This window comes from Chrysemys picta, chromosome 7 (genome assembly GCF_011386835.1).
Source record: "Chrysemys picta bellii isolate R12L10 chromosome 7, ASM1138683v2, whole genome shotgun sequence".
Taxonomy (NCBI): domain Eukaryota; kingdom Metazoa; phylum Chordata; order Testudines; family Emydidae; genus Chrysemys; species Chrysemys picta.
In genome coordinates this window covers 56,709,180-56,727,177 of record NC_088797.1, presented here as the reverse complement: position 1 = coordinate 56,727,177, position 17,998 = coordinate 56,709,180, and the positions used below count along the sequence as shown (strand labels likewise).

General features: G+C 51.3%; 1 protein-coding gene across 1 annotated transcript in view; it reads right to left on the bottom strand.

Moving 5' to 3' along the window:
• The window catches only part of WNT8B (Wnt family member 8B), a 79,507-nt gene that overhangs the window by 40,574 nt on the left and 20,935 nt on the right, over positions 1-17,998 (bottom strand). The window lies entirely within an intron of this gene.

Sequence of the window (17,998 nt, the reverse complement as noted above, 5' to 3'; positions counted from 1 at the left end):
CAGATGGGAGTCCAGGAGGCAGGTGGGGCTCTCAGACTGAGCCAAAAGAGCAGAGCACGGAAGCAGTGAGCAGGTAAAGGGAAAGAAATTATAGGAGCTCAGGAGAAAGGGGACCCAATTTGGTGTCAGACCCTTGCTCCGGTCAGCACCTGCTGAAGAATCATGGCAAATAAAGTAGCACCATATAATTATGTGCCTGGCAGGATTCGCCAATGGGGGAAGAGCTGCCATACTGGGTCAGACCACGGTCCATCTTGCCCAGTATCCTGTCTCCAACCAAGGCCCATAGCAGAGCTTTATGGGGAGTGTACAGAACTGGGTGGCGATGGAGGGTTCTACCCTTCTCTTCTGCTCCCAGCTTCTGGCAGGCAGAGGTTTAGGGCTGCCCCGAGAATGGGGTTACATCCCTGACCATTTTGGCTAATAGCCATGGCAGGACCTATCATCCATGGACTTATCCAGTTCTTTTTTGGACCCAGTTGTGCTTTTGGTCACCATTTTGGCCAAATCAGAATTGTCTAAGAAATGGAGGCTAAAGTGTGCTCTGAGGGAGAGAGGAAATGCTCAGGGTGAGACCAGGGAGAGGTGGGATGAAATGGCTCAAAGGCACGTTCTAGGTCAACCAGCAGGAAACACCCCCAGTGGTGATGGCTGGATGTACCAGAAGATGGAAATGTCTCTTAGGGGAATGGCAGGAGCCCTGGTGCTAGGACATTTTAACCAGACTGGGGAATAAGTGTAGGGCATCACCCTGCACTGGGACCTGGGCACCAGACTGAATGTCACCTCATAGGTTTGCAATGTGGTATACTCCTCATTTGGGTCCCGAGAGGAGTCTGGACACTGGGACAGGGGCCACCCAAGAAGAGTCCGGCTCTAAACCCTTCCTGCTGTGCTTGCTGGTGGACCTGGGGCCCAGGGAGGGAAGGGTGAAGGGTCTGGAGGTGTCAGGCAGCCAGGCCCAGCTGCTTAGACCCCAGGCAGGAAGGGGCAGCTGGGGCCACAGGGCTGGAGAAGCGGGAGCTGCAGTGCAGAGTGAAGAGAGCTGTTCGGCTTGGGGCTGGGTTTGTACCACAGAAGGGCAGAACTTCATCTGGGGCCGGGTTTGCTGCCGACAGGAGTGGCGAGGAGGAGCCCTGCTTGTGTCTGGGGATTTCCATTGTGAATGTTCATATTTCTACAGCTGTGACTCTCCACCTTTCCAGACTGCTGTCCCCCTTTCAGGAGGCTGATTTGTCTTGTGTACCCCAAGTTTCACCTCACTTAAAAACTGCTTGCTTACAAAATCAGACATAACAATACAGAAGTGTCACAGCACGCTATTGCCGACACATTGTTGATTTTTGTGTTTTTACCATATAATTATAAAATAAATCAACTGGAATATAAATATTGTCCTTACATATATATAGAGCAGCATAAACAAGTCATTGTCTGTATGGAATTTCAGTTTGTACTAACTTGGCTAGTGCTTTTCCTGTAGCCTGTTGTAAAACTAGACAAATATCTAGATGAGCTGATGTACTCCTTGGAAGACCTCTCAGACCCCCAGGGATACGCACACCCCTGGTTGAGAACCACTGTTCTATAGGAACTGGCCTTTACAGGGTTGTTAATATTTACCATCACGCCGATTGCTATTGCAGCCACCAGAGGGCGCGCCAGGCCTGTGCTGCTCCGAGCTACCACCATTCTCTCTGGCCAAAACTTTCTGATGCGCCCGTTGACTTTTGCCTGATGCTCTAGTTGAGGAATCCTGGGCGTGACTTTCAGGGGCGCTGCACCCCCACTCCAGCTGAAGGCCCTGGGTGTTGCAGGTGCAGGGCTCCTGATATCCTGGCTTATATCCAGGTGGGTGCCCACCTCAGGCACTCGGAATTAGCAGGTGTAATCCGCACTCGCACAGGATGGCACTCAGTCCCATCTGGGGTGGTGAGGCTGCAGAGGGGCTGATAAGCCTGTGACAGCCTTGGCTAACAGAGGTGGGTCTTGTCCCAGGTTCAAATGCCTGCTGATTGAAAGTCAGCATTCCTGAAAACTTGTTTCTATGGGCTCAAATTGGGAGACTCCCCAAACGTTAGAGGCTGGAAGAGATGGTCCTATGCCCAGTAGGTTGAAGGAAAGGACTGAGAACACAGCCTCTGTCCCTTCAAGATCACATTTCCTCCATGGATTTCGGTTTTCCATACAGACAGGGTGGGGGAGGTAATATCTTCTATTGGACCAACTTCTGTTGGTGAGAGAGACAAGCTCTCAAGTTTCCACAAAGGTCTTCTCCAGGTCCAGATTTTCCAGACAGGCAGATCAAAAGACTCAGCTCTCCATCCCTGCACAGCTGATACAATTGGGCCGCCTTTGCCACTTGCCCTGGTGTAACATCAGTGCAGTTCTTCCTGCTTTACCCCTCCCAGGGATGAGGAGTAGGGCCAGCCCGAAGCATTCACATCCCAGGAGTCAGGCCCCAAAATCAGGAGACTGGCTTGACAATCATTATGTTTTGAAAATAATCATTTTTCCATTCTCACATCTTTTGGTTTCTGAGCCTCGAGGATGAACTCGGGTCCCATTTTCAGGGTTTTTTCTGCTCCCAGGAGGGCTAGAACCCAACTCTTTTAAATGAAAGCTGATGACTGGTGTGTGTGTGTTGCCTTCCTGCATACTGCTTCCTGCTCCTGTTTGTTGCCTGTTTCCTGCTCCCTGAACTCAGTGTTCCAGTTCCTATTCCTGGCTCTGTGTGCACATAGCGCTGGGTGCATGCCATACCCAGGGCCTGCTGTTACATATCTGCCATTTGGGCTGCTCTTATGTTTGGTTCAGACGGGTGCTTACTTACCTGGTTCATGGTTTTGCATGTTTTGATTGATCACCTGCCTGTGTGTCTTGCTTCCATTTCCTTGTGTTTTGGGGTTGCTGTTCTGGGGTGTTGACTGGTGATACTCTCCGATGCTGCTAGGTTACCCTTGCTGCAGAGCTGCTTTGACCGGGATGGCACTGATATGTATGATGGACTCCCAGAGCCCAAGTCCTCCTTTGATGTGGCTGTGCAGCACCTCAACAAGTATTTTGGGACTGGAGATTCTGGCCTGCTAAAGAGGAAAACATTTTTTGAAGCTCGCCAGCAGCCCAACGAAACCACACATGAGTTTGCATGTCCTTTGTGGCGGCTGCCCCAGGACTGCGAATTTGGGGACGTTATGATGATCATGCTCAGGGATGTTTTTGTGAATGGCGTAGCCAATGACCACCTGGGTGAATGGTTAGTCCTCACTCTTTCCGCTGTGGTGGTGTGGGTCACTTAGCCAATTTCGCTGTCTGCCCGGCCAGAACTGCTATGTGTGGGCTTGTGGGACGGAAGGACACTTTGTTACCGTGCCGCAGTGCACTGGTTCACAGTGATGGGAGACCAGAAGTGCATGCTGTAAATGTGGAGCTGCATGAGACCACCTTTACCAGGGGACCCTGATGTTTCCCTTGGTACAATCTCCTCATGTGGCAAGGCACTGGAGCTGGTATCCCATAGTGCATAAATTAATAGTACACCGCTGAAGTGCATGGTGGATGCAGGGCTGAAGTTAACGTTCTTTCCCAGGGTTAGGTCATAATCTGGAAATTTGCTCGACTACAGTGGTTATAAAAGTTTGGAATTTGTATGCTTTGCAGACAGTGGATGAGGCTGTGTGCTCTGTGCTCTACAAAGGCATAGCCATGGCTGCACAGTTTTACATTGTTAAAGACACTGCTGCGAATGGCGTTCCATTATTGTCCTACAACCTGTGCTCACAGTTTGGTATTACGCATGAACTCGGATGTGGTTATATAGGCTAGAATAGAAGGGGATACTCAATGTTTCATTTGGAGACATCATGATTTATTTAACAGTGATGGTGTTCTGTCTATGGGATATGTGTACTCTCTGCAGTTGGATTTGAATGCCCAGCCCTTTGCACTGCCTGCATGTCATGTACCTCCTGCACCTGGAGACAAGAGCCACACAGAACTGAAGCACATGAAAGATTGTGGTATCACTGGGAAGGTGGAAGGGCCTGCGACTTGGCCCTCGCCCGTGGTGATTGTATACAAGAAGAATGGCGACACTGGACTGTGCACAGATTTTGGAGAGACAAGGCAGGTGAGGTAATGTCTTATTGGACTGACTTCTGTTGGTGAGAGGGACAAACTTTCGATCAACACCAAACTCTTCTTCAGGTCTGAGCCCGATAGATATTACCTCACCCACCTTGTCTCTCTAATATCATGGGACTGGTGCGGCTACGCTACCAGTGCACATGCAGATTTTAGGGCACTTAATAAATATGGGAAAAGTGGGTAGTTTCAATTGCCAGCCTTCAAAGAGGTGACATACCAGGTAAACGGATCTTGGATTTTCTCAGTGTTCGATTACTGGTCCAGTTATTGGTATATACCTGTGGCTGAAAGTTCGCAGTTGTTATTGACTTTCAGCACACCATTTGGGAGGTACGGCTATCAATGACTCACTTTTGGTTTAGTTTCTGCGCCTGAGATATTTCAGAGAGCACTCTCTCAGCTCCTTGATAATATCCACGATGCATGGGCTATTTGGATGACACTTTCATCTCTTTGCTAAGACCCTTCCTGAGCATAATACTATTCTGGACCAGAGCTAACCCCACTCCAACAAGCTGGCATAAAGTTGAATGTGACCAAGTGCAGTTTTGCAAAAGATGCTGTAGAGCTTCTAGGACGTTCTTTGTTGGTCCATGGAGTGAAACCAGCACCTGAATGGCTACAAGCTAGTGCTTCGCTACCATTACCCACTGATCATAGACGTTTATGCTCATTCCTTGGCCTAGCTCAATACATAGGTGACCATGCTCTGCCCCATTTTAGTGCCCTTGCCAAGTCACTGTGGGATTTAACCCAGGGCCAGAGACAGTTGGTTCAGACTAAAGAAGCAAAACCGGGTTTGAAACCCTGCGTCAAGCCCTCTGTCAGATCAAATCCCATACTTGTTTTGATCCAAGGAAGCCCGTAGTGATTCAGACAGATGCATGTGATCGGGGCCTGGGCATAGCTCCGCTCCAGGAGGGATGGCTGGTTATATCTGCATCTCGTGCTCCCAACAGAAGCAAAGTAGTCCCGCATTGAGCTAGAATACTTGGCGGTGTTTTTTGTTGTTTTAGGTCTTTATGCTTCTCAGTGGGAAGACATTTTACATGGGCAAATTGCCTATTTGGAGCCTCTATCATGAAGCCATTGGCTTGCTGAGCATGCGGCTGCAGCAGTGGATTATTCAGCTGCAGCATGACTTTACCTATCAGAGGAAGGTGTAATTTACCTGCCAAGGCTCTTTTGAGAAATTCTGCTGGGCTGGCGCCCTCGTGTGCAGAAACAGCAGAGTACACCGTATGCTTTTTACTGAAAGCACTAGACTTAGGGCAGACCACTGATGTCTCTCTTCAAGGTGCTGAACTGTGCAAGGTGATCCATGCTGTACAAATGGATTGCACGGACCCCATCCTTAAGAGAACTTTGTCTGCACTCTACACTTGTTGCGAGCTCACGGTGAAGACATGTGCTACGTGATGTATCTTATGCAGAGGGGTCTGGGGGGTGATCGTCCGAGCAGTGTGGCGAGAAGCAGTGGCTGACGTGGCTCAGGAAGGACGTTTGGGAGTTACAAAGATGAAGGAACTGCTCCGTAGTTATGCTTGGTGGTCAGGGCTGCACTCAGACACTGAGCATCGTGTGAAGGCAGGCTCAGCCTGCACAGTGCATAGAGCTACTGCTCCTCTGGCCCCATTGAAACCGATCATCGTAGACAGGCCATGGCAGGGAATTGCAGTGGGTATTGCTGGTCTCTCAGCCGCACTGCATGGCTACCCACTGGTGACTGTTACAGACTATTACTCACGTTACCCCTTTGCATTCACAGTTTCACAAGGCACTTCGCAGGAGCTCATTTCGTGCCTAACCACTTTATTTGCCATGTTTGGCCTACCAGGAAGGCTAGTTTCGGAAAACGGGACACCTTTTGTATCAAGAGAGTTTGAAGGCTTTCTGAGGCGTATCGGTGCAGCACATTATCAATCTGCTGTGTGCCATCCCCAAGGAAATGGGACAATGGAGAGACTGTGCAGGACTCTGAAGAAGCGTGTAGCTCGCATACTGGAGGAACCTCAAGATGCACCCTTCCCTATTGCAGTTGAGTCATGCATTATATGAGATTTAGAGTACACCTCATGAAAAGACTGGAGGATCAACTTGTCTCTGCTGATGGAAAAGCTTCATCCCACCCCTTCGCCATCCTCAAAGCCAACTGATGTGACGAGAAAATATGCAAGTTTCAACAAGCATATCCATGCAAGACTTCATGTGCCCTGTCATGCACAAGCAGCGTCTGTTAGGCCAGGATCTGGGAGCGCTTTCGATACTCACGGCATGATTTCGGATGTGTTGTTCACAGGAAGGTACACTGCCTATTGGAAAGGGAGCAGATAGGGAACAGGGCACTCATTCGGCGTATGATGATGTCATGTGACCAATTGGGGAAGTTGTACCACAGCAACAGCATCCACCCATTGAGCTGAATCAGAGGTATAACCTATGGTCCTGGGCTCACCTAGTGCCTCCAGCAAAGTACCCCTGAACTTTGGAGGAAAAGAGAAGGAAAGTGTGCGTGTGTGTGTGCGTGCGTGTGGCTCCATGTGCCTGTTGAAGCCCTGACTCCCGGAAGGTGTGCCTCACAGGACTGCAGCCCCGATACCACCTTCCCACTGCAGGGCAGAAGCCCCGAGCTCCACACACATACACACACCCACACCATCTGGTAGGTGGAGAATGGGGGGAAGGGATGGGGGGTTCCGTGAGTTGCACCTTAATTGTAAAAGAGCCGAATGTGATTTGCGGTTTGGTCACCCCTGGATTAGAGCTTTGCCCCGCTGCTGTTGGCTTTAATCTCTCCTACCCCATGAAAGTGCTCTTTTGGTTGCTTTGTTGAGGGAGTGGCTGCATTCAGTGGTATGCATCAGACTGTAGCCTGGGAAGGGCTTTGGGATCCACTGGAATGCAGCGAGTGCTATATAACTACCCTAATAAAATCCATAGTCACCCAAACAACCACTGTGCATCATCCCTTAGCCTCTCAAACTTCATGACAACAATGGGAATATTACTCAGCGCCTGCTGTTCTAAAAGCACTGGCCTCAATTACCTAAGCTAAAGGAGACTCTCTAACTACACGCAGAATAGGGCATGCTTGAGCAGCCTACATTTGGTCCAGCAAAGGGCAGTGGCAACACATGCACAATAGCCTGCTAAGCACAATATCTACACAGAGGGTTAATACTGTGATGTAACCCCATGCAACAGAGCTTTTGTTAATTTGGGAGCCAGCTTTTTGTGCTGCTGATAACATGAAGTTCAAGCGCTCACCGCTGTCATTCACACCAGCCAGGACTGATGAGTCAGTCAATCTCTTCTGCCAAATGTCCAGTCCAGTAATCTCCAATAAACCCAGCCAGTGAGGACTTTGACTGGTGTCTGGGTCACAGGTTGAGATGATGACACAGCAGCAATGCAGCCAAAGTTAACGTTCATTATGAAATACACTCTACAAATAGCACTGCTGGCAAAGCCAGAGCCAGTTCCCCTCTGATATTCTGAGTGAGAGCCACAAATGACGTCTGCTGTGGAAATGCTGAGGGGGCTCCCTGACCTCCTGTCAAGCTGAACAAACAGCCCAAGGCGACGCGGCCATTTTTGTGTGAACAATAAGCACGATTGGCTAGGCCTGTTGTTGGGTACCAGGTCTAGCACTGCCTGATGCCAGCCTGATGCAGGTTTACCACAGCTCTGGGTTAGGTCATGCCAGGGAAGGCCTTACTGAGGTGTAACGTTCGCAGAGGGGGGAGTTTTAGGGTTGCCAGGTGTCTGTTTTTTGACCAGAATGCCCAGTTGAAAAGGGACCCTGGCGGCTCCGGTCAGCACTGCTGACCCGGCTGCTAAATGTCCAGTTGGCAGCACAGCGAGGCTAAGGCAGGCTCCCTGCCTACCGTGGCTCTGTGTGGCTCCAAGAAGCAGCAGCATAGGGGCAGCCAGGGGCTCTGCACACTGCCCCGTCCCAAGCACCAGCTCTGCAGCTCCCATTGGCCGGGAACCTCAGCCAATGGGAGCTGCAGGGGCGGTGCCTGTGGACAGGGCAGAGCACAGAGCCGCCTGGCCACGTCTCTGCATAGGGGCTGGAGAGGGGACATGCCGCTGCTTCCGGGAGCTGCCTAAGGTAAGCACCTCCTGGAGCCTGCACCCCTGATCCCCTCCCACACCCCTAACCTCCTCCCACCCTCCGAACCCCTCGGTCCCAGCCCAGAGCACCCTCCTGCACCCCAAACCCAGCCCCACCCCAGAATCTGCACCCCAGCCGCAGCCCTCACCCGCCCCCCAGGCCCCAACCCCCTTGGTCCCAGCCATGATCTCCCTCCTATCCTCTGAAACCCTTGGCCCCAGCCCGGAGCAGCCTCCTGCACCCCAAACCCCTCATCCCCAGCACCACCACAGTCTGCACCCCCACCCAGAGCTCGCACACCACCCTGCACCCAACCCCTTGTCCCAGCCCAGAGCCCCCTCCCGCACTCTGAACCCCTCAGCCCCAGCCTGGAATCCCCTCCTGCACCCCAAAGCCCTCATCTCCAGCCCCACACTAGAGCCTGCATCCCCAGCCAAAGCCCTCACACTTCTCCGCACTTCCACCCCCTACCCCAGCCCAGAGCCCCTTCCCGCATCCTGAACCCCTCATTTCTGACCCCATCCCGGAACTTGCACCCCCAGCCCAGAACCCTCACCCCCCTCTCACATCCCAACCCATTGCCTCAGCCCACACTGCCTCCCGCATCCCAACCCCCTGAGCCAGCATGGTGAAAATGAGCGAGTGAGTAAGGGTGGGGAGAGTGAGCGACATGGGGGAGCGAGGGGATGGAGTGAGTGGGGGCGGGGCCTCAGAGAAGGGGCTGGACAGAGGGCGGGGCCAGGGTGTTTGGTTTTGTGCAAGTAGAAAGTTGGCAATCCTAGGTGTTTTCCAGCCCAGAAGGAGCTGCCCTTACAGTCGGTCAGTCATTCAGAGGTGAACAGGAAGCTCAGAGAGTGGGAACACTCTAATGGCCTGAGCCAAAAGCCACTCAGACCCTAATAGAGAGGAGCACCCCACAGTGTATATACAAATAGACTTTCACTGCACGCGTGTAATGAACCACACCTACAATAGGAGAGAGGGCTTTGTCCAGGCTGGGGTGCTGCTAAAAGAGTTTATGGACGACAACCTGCTTATACAATTAGGGTCATTAATAGTAAACACCACAATCAAGCTGACTTCATGTCAACAGCATCTTGACAAAGCTGTTTGTATCTAGCCATCATCACCTCACTGTTACTGATGGATTTTATTCTCCCCACCCCCTCTGATATAGGGAAATATTATCCCCACTTCGCAGTGAAATGCATAGTGTCACCCAGAGAGTCTGTGACTGGGACAAGCATTCAAGCCAGGCCTCCTGCATCCTCGTCTATGTAAGGGCCAACAGGGCTTGAACCTGGGCTTGCAGTGCTGTTAGATAGCAACACTGCCATGCTGACACCCAGTAGCAGCAACCAGCTCGCCCTCCATTATCCATGACCCATGTGGACACAGACCATGGGCCATCCCATCTCAAGGGGTCTGACAGGCAGTAGCCTCATGGCTTTCTAGAATATAGGAACAGTCATACTGGGTCAGTGCAATGGTCCATCTAGCCCAGTATCCTGTCTTCTGACAGTGGCCAGGTGATTCAGAGAGAATGAACAGAACACGTAATCATCAAGTGACCCACCCCCGATCACCCATTCCCAGCATCTGGCAAACAGAGGCTGAGGACACCCAGAGCATGGGGTTGCATCCCTGTCCATCCTGGCTAATAGCCATTGACGGACCTGTCCTCCATGAACTTATCTAGTTCTTTTTTGGACCCTGTTATAGTTTTGCCGTTCACAATATCCCCTGGCAATGAGTTCTACAGGTTGTCCATGTGTTGTGTGAAGAAATACTTCCTTTTGTTTGTTTTAAACCTGCTGCCTATTAATTTATTGGGTGACTCCTAGTTCTTGTGTTATGAGGAGTAAATAACATTTCCTTATTCACTTTCTCCACACCAGTCATGATTTTATAGACCTCTAACATATTCCTTCTTAGTTGTCTCTTTTCCAAGCTGAAAAGTCCCAGTCTTTTTAATCTCTCCTCATACAGAAGCGTTTCATATCCTTAAGAATCCTTCTCTGTACCTTTTCCAATTCTAATATCTCTTTTTTGAGCTGGGGTGACCAAATCTGCATGCAGATGTCTCTGCAGACATCAGACACAATTGCTAGATAAATTGCATGTGCAAGACTAGAACCTTGCTCCTCCAGCTCCAAAATCACAGACATTGCCTGACCTAAAGAAAATCTTCCTGTACATGGGCCCAACATCTCACCTACTCACACAGCCAGTAGATTACACATTCATCTCAGTCAGCGATAGCAAAACCAGGACATGACACACACACCCCTGACATTCATGATGGGCATGTTCCTCATTCGGAGAATAAAGTGCCCCAGAATTCTGATGGGGGAATTTCCAGGGGACTGTTCTTTATGAGAATGTGCCTTCAGACACTACTTGCTGCTGAAATATACACCCTACCCATCTGTTAAGAAGGAGAAGTTCATTTAAAATGTGGTTGCTATAGCCGCTTCCCCCAGCCCCTTTGACGGTGTTCTCACTTCCACCAAGCTCTGCAAGGGAGTGCTGGAGATAGGATTAAAGCAGAAGGACTGCCACCCCTTGAGCCAGCAGAGGGTGAAAAACCCGGTCCCATAAAGTTCCAGCAAAGATAAATAGCCTAAAGCTACAAAAAGGGCATGACTCCGACAAGATTTAGGGGTGATTGACCTGGGGGTGTAGGACTTCCATAATGCAGCAAGCTGCCCCATAGGTCTGATTGCAAAGTGAACAGCAAGGGATTTTTTAAACATGGGGGGTGGGGTTTAAATGTATGATTTATAAGTTAACCCCACTGATATTACTCCAACCACCTTTGCAAGGGTGACTCTGCCGCCCTGCAGAAGGCCAGCAGAAGCTCTAAATGCCATTGACGTCCTCAGAATAGAACGTAAGCTTTGCGTGCTCTCTGCACAGAGGGAAATTCACCCAGGCTGCTAAATTCCGTTCCTGTACAGTGACGTTCTGATGGCATTTCTTACAGCTGTGTGAAAGTGGTGTCACCTGTGAAGAGTCCTCATTTAATTCCAGGCCATTTTGCAGCCCAGAAATTGTCAGTTGTGTGAAATGTTATGTGGCCTGTGGCCATTCTCCTGGTGAAAATGTTTGGGATGTTGAAAGTATGCACGTCTTTTCCATGCAAGTTGATTTCCTCCATCACCACCCCTACAAAATATGGTAGGGATCAATTTTCAATTAAAATGGAGTCATTTTCAAAGCCATCCTGTTGTTTGAGCAAAGAGCTGTGATCTGGCTTCGATTATGTGTGTGTTTTGGTTTATTTGGAGGACTTGGCTGGAGGGGGGTTTGTAGGGCCTGGTCTACACTAGGCGTTTATGTCGAAGTTAGCGCCGTTACATCGAATTAACCCTGCACCCGTCCACACCACAAAGCTATTTAGTTCGACATAGAGGTCTCTTAAATTCAACTTCTGTACTCCTCCCCAACGAGGGGAGTAGCGCTAAATTCGACATGGCCATGTCGAATTGGGCTAGGTGTGGATGGAAATCGACGCTAATAGCTCCGGGAGCTATCCCACAGTGCACCACTCTGTTGACGCTCTGGACAGCAGTCCGAGCTCGGATGCTCTGACCAGCCACACAGGAAAAGCCCCGGGAAAATTTGAATTCCTTTTCCTGTCTGGCCAGTTTGAATCTCATTTCCTGTTTGGACATCATGGCGAGCTCAGCAGCACTGGCAACGATGCAGAGCTCTCCAGCAGTGATGGCCGTGCAATCTCAGAATAGAAAGAGGGCCCCGGCATGGACTGATCGGGAAGTCTTGGATCTGATCGCTGTGTGGGGCGATGAGTCCGTGCTTTCCGAGCTGCGCTCCAAAAGACGGAATGCAAAGATCTACGAGAAGATCTCTAAAGCCACGGCAGAGAGAGGATACAACCGGGATGCAACGCAGTGCCGCGTGAAAATCAAGGAGCTGAGACAAGGCTACCAGAAGACCAAAGAGGCAAACGGACGCTCCGGATCCCATCCCCAGACATGCCGTTTCTACGAGGCACTGCATTCCATCCTAGGTGCGGCCGCCACCACTACCCCACCACTGACCGTGGACTCTGAGGATGGGATATTGTCCACGGCCAGTTCCTCGGACATGTTAGCGGACGGGGAAGATGAGGAAGGAGATGAGGAGGACGAGGCAGTCGACAGCGCTTACAATGCTGATTTCCCCGACAGCCAGGATCTCTTCATCACCCTTACAAAGATCCCCTACCAACCATCCCCAGCCGTTAACCCGGACACAGAATCTGGGGAAGGATCAGCCAGTAAGTGTTTTAAACATCTAAACATTTATTTTTAACACAACAGGAATATTAAGAATAACAACAATGGGGTTCTCATGATTAGTTTGCCCTAGGTGCTTAACGTTTCAGTCCTGGGCAGTGCAACTATTGAAAAAAAATCTAACAATGTCCGGTTTAGCTTGATTGTTCTGCCCAAGCCGCTCTACTGTTTAGTCCCTGCCAGTGCAGCTACAGTAAAATGTGGTCTATATGTCCGGGGATAGAGCAGAAATCCTCCTGGGACATCTCGAGGAAGCTCTCCTGGAGGTAATTGGAAAGCCTTTGCATCAGGTTCCTGGGGAGAGCGGCCTTATTGGGTCCTCCGTGGTATGAAACGTTTCCGTGCCAGGAGACAATCAAGTACTCCGGGATCATTGCCCTGCAGAGCATGGCGGCATACGGCCCTGGTCTTTGGAGGCTTTCCCGAAGCATTCTTTCTTTATCAGTGTCTGAGATCCTCATCAGGGTGATGTCGCTCATGGTGACCTGCTTTGAATTAGGTAGGGGAATGTTAGTATTGGGACTGCTTGCCCGTTCCTTTACAGAACTGTAACCGCCGGTTTGCAGCCACGCGGTGGAGGCGGGAGAGGGGCAGCATACAGGGATCTTTCTCTGGGACAGCCACGAGGGGGTGGGACAGGGGCAGAGTTCCTGCTTGCCGGATTGCTGGCAGCAGGGACTGGCATTGCTTTCAATGTGAAAGGAGGCCAGTGCTACTATTAAAGTTTTAAGCAGCCACAAGTCTACGGCTTACCATGTCTGCCTGCTACACAAATTCCGGTGTCCTGCTCCGCTTCTCAGATCTGCAGTGCAAGACCCCAGGCACTGAATGCGAAGGCCAAGAATTCGACCTTGTCCTGAGTGCGCATGTGATAAGTGCTGTGCATGGTCTTGTTCACAGAGAAAGACTATGTTCTTTGTTCACAACTACATTTATCTTTCTGAGGAATTCACTCCCTTTTTCCCATTCCCACACCCACATCTGCGACTGTCTCACAACCTAGCCTGGCATCACACTCCCAGAGGCTAGCGCAGATTAGGCGTAGGAAGAAGAGGACACGGGAGGACATGTTCTCGGAACTTATGGGCTGCTCCCGAGCCCAGGCAGCACAGCAGACCCAGTGGAGGGAGAACTTGTCCCAAATGCACCGATCACACATGGAACGGGAGGAGAGGTGGCGGCAGGAAGACCAGCAGGCGACTCAAACGCTGCTTGGACTAATGAGGGAGCAAACGGACACACTCCGGCGCTGGTGAGACCTCATTTGGAGTACTGTGTGCAGTTCTGGTCTCCCATGTTTAAAAAAGATGAACTCAAACTGGAACGGGTGCAGAGAAGGGCCACTAGGATGATCAGAGGAATGGAAAACCTGTCGTATGAAAGGAGACTAGAGGAGCTTGGGTTGTTTAGTCTAACAAAGCGAAGGCTGAGAGGGGATATGATTGCTATCTTTAAATATATTAGAGGGATTAATACAAGGGAGGGAGAAGAATTATTCCAGCTTAGTACTAACGTAGATACGAGAACGAATGGATATAAACTGGCCGTGGGGAAGTTCAGGCTTGAAATTAGACGAAGGTTTCTGACCGTCAGAGGGGTGAAATATTGGAACGGCCTTCCGAGGGAAACGGTGGGGGCGAGGGACCTGTCTGGTTTTAAGATTAAGTTAGATAAGTTTATGGAGGGAATGGTTTAATGGTAAAACATAGTAGTCAAGGAAAACCAAGCAATGGTAGGTAAATAGCATAATGGCTAAAAGGGGTCAGGATGGAGACTCTTGCCTATATGCTCGGGGTCTTACTGATCGCCATATTTGGGGTCGGGAAGGAATTTTCCTCCAGGACAGATTGGCTGAGCCTCTGGAGGTTTTTCGCCTTCCTCCGCAGCATGGGGCAGGGATCTCTAGCAGGAGGGTCTCTGCCGATTGAAGTCACTAATAACAGGATTGGGGACTTCAGCAGCAGAGTCCAGGGAAGGGGTAGGGACGGTTTTATGGCCTGCAGCATGCAGGGGGTCAGACCAGATGATCATAATGGTCCCTTCTGACCTTAAAGTCTATGAGTCTATGAGTCTATGAGCCTTGTGGATGTTCTGCAGGAACGGAGGCAGGAGGACAGAGCCCCGCTGCAGTCTATCTGTAACCGCCCTCCCCCGCCACCGAGTCCCATACCCCCCTCACCCAAAGTCCAAAGAAGGAGGGGCGGCAGAGTACGTGCAAACTCTCACTCCACCCCTGCAGACTGCTCTAGTAGTAGAAGGCTCTCATTCCCCAAAATTTGACAAGTCCTTTCCTTCCCGCCTCACACAAGCCCCCGTCCAAGTTTCACCCCCCAGTTTCATGTGTAGTTGCTAATAAAAAATACGTTTCTGTTAATTACTGTTTCCATCATGTTCTTTTGGAGGAGAGTCTGTCTGAAGGGGGGGAAGGGGGTTGGTAATTGGACAGGACAGTCACCTTTAGCAGGGTACATAGGCGGGGGCAGGTCCAGCAGCAGGGCACATACACAATGCAGTCACTAGTTACCCTGGTCAGTCTGGGAGGTGGTTTTCATGTTCTGTGGTGGGGTGTGGGTTGCTCTGTGACTTTGTGGCGGGGGAGGGCAGTTACAGATCTTATGCAGCGGTCCTTATCCTGGATCACAGAGCCACGCAGCAGGGGATCTGTAACCGTCCTCCCCCTGCCACAAAGTCACATAGCCCCCACATACACACAGTCCCGATCAGGAGGGGTGACAGGCTCCGTTGAAACAACCAGTCCACCACTGCGGAGCCTGTCATTCCTGGAGTTTAGAAGCGTCATTTGCGTCACTACACTACACCCGCTCCCCACCACAGTCTGCGTCCCAGGTTTAAAACATTCCCGCGAAAACAGTAAAAGAAAACGGTGTTCATTAACAAAGTTGAAGTGATTTTATTTCTAAATGTGTGTTGGAAGGGGGTGAAGGGGGTATGTAACTGGAGAGGATAGTCAACATTAACTGGGTAAAGAAATGGGGGCAGGTTCAGCTTCTCTGTACACAAACTTAAAAGTCACAGGTTACCCTGCTCACTCAGGAACCTAGCTTTCAAAGCCTCCCGGATGCACAGCGCGTCCCGCTGGGCTCTTCTAATCACCCGGCTGTCTGGCTGGGCGTAATCAGAAGCCAGGCTATTTGCCTCAACCTCCCACCCCGCCATAAAGGTCTCCCCCCTTGCTCTCACAGAGATTGTGGAGCACACAGCAAGCTGCTATAACAATGGGGATATTGGTTTCGCTGAGATCACAGCGAGTCAGTAAGCTTCTCCATCTCCCCTTGAGACGGCCAAAAGCACACTCCACCACCATTCTGCACTTGCTCAGCCGGTAGTTGAAGAGTTCTTTTTCACTGTCCAGGGCGCCAGTATAGGGCTTCATGAGCCAGGGCATTAGCAGGTAGGCTGGGTCCCCGAGGATGACTATAGGCATCTCCACATCCCCAAGAGTTATTTTGTGGTCCGGGAAGTAAATACCTTCCTGCAGCCGTCTAAACAGACCAGAGTTCCTGAAAACGCGAGCGTCATGAACCTTGCCCAGCCATCCGACGTTGATGTTTGTAAAACGTCCCCTATGGTCCACCAGTGCTTGCAACGCCATTGAAAAGTAGCCCTTTCGGTTGATGTACTGGCTGGCCTGGTGGTCCGGTCCCAGGATAGGGATGTGAGTTCCATCTATAGCCCCACAGCAGTTTGGGAATCCCATCGCGGCGAAGCCATCTATGATCACCTCCACGTTTCCCAGGGTCACTACCTTTGACAGCAGTACATCAACGATTGCCTTGGCTACTTGCATCACAGCAACCCCCACGGTAGATTTGCCCATGCCAAAGTGGTTCGCGACTGACCGGTAGCTGTCTGGCGTTGCAAGCTTCCAGAGGGCTATGGCCACTCGCTTCTGGACAGTCAGGGCTGCTCGCATCCGGGTGTCATTGCGCTTCAGGGCAGGGGACAGCAACTCACAAAGTTCAAGGAAAGTCCCCTTCCGCATGCGAAAGTTTCGCAGCCACTGGGATTCATCCCAGACCTGCAGCACTATGCGGTCCCACCAGTCCGTGCTTGTTTCCCGGGCCCAGAATCACTGTTCCACAACATCCACATGACCCATTGCCACCGTGATGTCCTCGGCGCTGGGTCCCGTGCTTTCTGACAGGTCTGTGCTACTCTCAGACTTCAGGCCCTCACCGCGGTGCCGTAGCCTCCTCGCCTGATTTATCTGCATCTGCCTCTGGGAAAGGTGGATGATAAGCTGCGAGGCGTTGACAACGGCCACAATTGCAGCGATGGTCGCAGCGGGCTCCATGCTCGCAGTGCTGTGGCGTCCGCGCTGTCACTGACTAGAAAAGTGCGCGAACTGATTTCCCGCCAGCGCTTTCAGGGAGGGAGGGCGGGAGTGATGGACGGATGACGACAGTTACCCAAAAGCACCCTCGACACATTTTTTTACCCAGAAGGCATTGGCGGCTCGACCCAGAATTCCAATGGGCAGCGGGGACTGCGGGAACTGTGGGATAGCTGCCCACAGTGCACCGCTTCCAATGTCGACGCTTTCCCCGTTAGTGTGGACTCACAAAGTCGAATTACTGTCCTTAGTGTGGACACACACGTTCGACTTTGCAATATCGATTCCAAAAATTTGATTTAAGTAAAATCGAACTACTCTCGTAGTGTAGACATACCCTAGGAAATGCTGACCATGTACCCTCTGAAAATTGGGCCCCTTTGTGCTGAGTTTAGGTGCGGGAGGGGGTTCTGAGCTGGGGCAGGGGATTGGGGCATGGGAGGAAGTGCAGGGTGCAGGCTCCAGGTGGTGCTTACCTCAGGCGGCTCTTGGGAAGCGACATCACGTCCCTCCGGCTCCTAGGTAGAGGGGCCATGGGGCTTTGCACGCTGTCCCCGCCCGCAGGCACTGCCCCAGCAGCTCCCCTTGGCTGTGGTTCCAGGCCAATGGGAGCTACGGAGCTGACGCTCAAGGCGGGGTCAGAGTGCAGAGTCCCGGGGCCACCCCCATGCTGGAGGGACATGCCGGCTGCTTCCTGGGAGCTGCACGGAGCTGGGCAGGGAGCCTGCCAGCCCCACTGTATTGCCAACCGGACTTTTAACGGCCCGGTCAGCAGTGCAGACTCCCTGGTGCTACCAGGATCCCTTTTCGACCGGGTGTTCTGGTCAAAAACTGGACACTCTTCAACCTCACCCTTGACAGCCAGCTAAGCACACTGCAAAGTTCCCTTCAGGCCTGGCTAGAGAATTTTTTTGTTTCCTTCTAGTCTTCATAGGGCTAATACATAAATATTGTATCTGAATTGAAATCAATGGAAGCTTTGCCATTGACTTCAGTGGCCGGTTGTCACAGGGTGGGGAGTTGGGCTCAGTCCCACCTGTGCCTAGCCATCTGTGACCCAGGTGATGGATTTGGGCCAGT